Here is a 1531-nt window from a genome sequence, read left to right on the forward strand (position 1 = left end):
TAATGTCCGAATCTCGAATCGCATAAAGCCAATCTCAATCTATTTTGAGAACACTGAGGCTCCCTTCAGTTGGTCGAACAAATCATCGATACGCGGTAACGGATATTTGTTCTTTATCGTCACTTTATTCAGTTGACGATAGTCAATGCACAACCTCATGGTTCCGTCCTTCTTTTTCACGAATAATACTGGTGCACCCCAAGGTGAGAAACTTGGTCGAGCAAACCTCTATCCGTCAATTCTTGCAACTGAGCTTTCAACTCTTTTAACTCGGTTGGTGCCATACGATACGGAGCCATCGAAATCGGCGTAGTCCCAGGTACAAGCTCAATACCAAACTCTATCTCCCGAACAGGTGGTAAACCCGATAATTCTTCAGGAAAAACATCCGGGTATTCACAAACCACCGGCACAGATTCGGGTTTCTTTTCTAATTCTTTGTCATCCAGTACATACGCAAGGTATGCTTCGCACCCTTTTCTTACATATTTCTGGGCCAACATTGAGGATATTACAGCTGGCAACCCATCCAAGTCCGCCGGAAAACAGGAACCTCGAATTACTAGGGGACATTTCTTACACACTTTGTCGACAAGCACGTAACGACCCAAGGGATTTGACACCCGAATTACGAACTCAGTAGACTCAATAGGTAAAGTCTTACTGGATGCTAAGGTTTCACATATGTAAGAATGAGTAGAACCGGGGTCAATCAAAGCAATTACATTAGTATCAAAGAGAGTAAAAGTACCGGTAATAACATCAGGCGAAGAAGCATCCTCGCGGGCACGTATAGCATAAGCTCTAGCAGGCGCACGAGCCTCGGATCTGGTCGTAGCATCTCTAGATCCTCTCTGACCACCACTAGCATTGCCCGTATTTCCAGATGGTCTACCTCGAGCAGTGGTAGCACCCGGTTTCCCACTCTGATTTACATTCTGTTCAGACAACCTCGGGCAATCTTTAATGAAGTGGTCACTGATCCGCACTTGTAACAGGAGCGGTCAGGGAATCTACAACTCCCCGAATGCCATTTACCGCAATATCGACATTTCGTTCTGTCTCGACGTTCATTCCCAACACTGGCGACCGAAGTGCCTCGTGTACCCACAGGGGTCGATCACGATCTCGTCTAAAAAGGCCCGAAGTGCCTCTCGACCAGCCCACATCATCTCGAAATTTCTTCGATGCCTGTTGAAGAGACTTTCCCGAAGATCTTTTACAAAACTCTCCAGTTCCCACATCAACTTTTTGTTTTTCTTTCTAAGCTCTTCGGCTTTACAAGCTCGCTCGACAAGTACTACGAACTCTCGTATTTCAAGAACGCCAACGAACATTTTTATATCTTCATTCAGCCCATCCTCGAAGCGTTTACACATGATAGCCTCGGACGAAACACATTCCCGAGCGTATTTGCTAAGTCTAACAAATTTTCGCTCGTAATCAGTAACCGACATGGAACCTTGCTTAAGCTCAAGAAATTCCTTCCGTTTTTGATCAACAAATCTCTGACTGATATACTTTTTCCGAA

Source organism: Gossypium hirsutum, chromosome A13 (genome assembly GCF_007990345.1).
Source record: "Gossypium hirsutum isolate 1008001.06 chromosome A13, Gossypium_hirsutum_v2.1, whole genome shotgun sequence".
Classification (NCBI taxonomy): domain Eukaryota; kingdom Viridiplantae; phylum Streptophyta; class Magnoliopsida; order Malvales; family Malvaceae; genus Gossypium; species Gossypium hirsutum.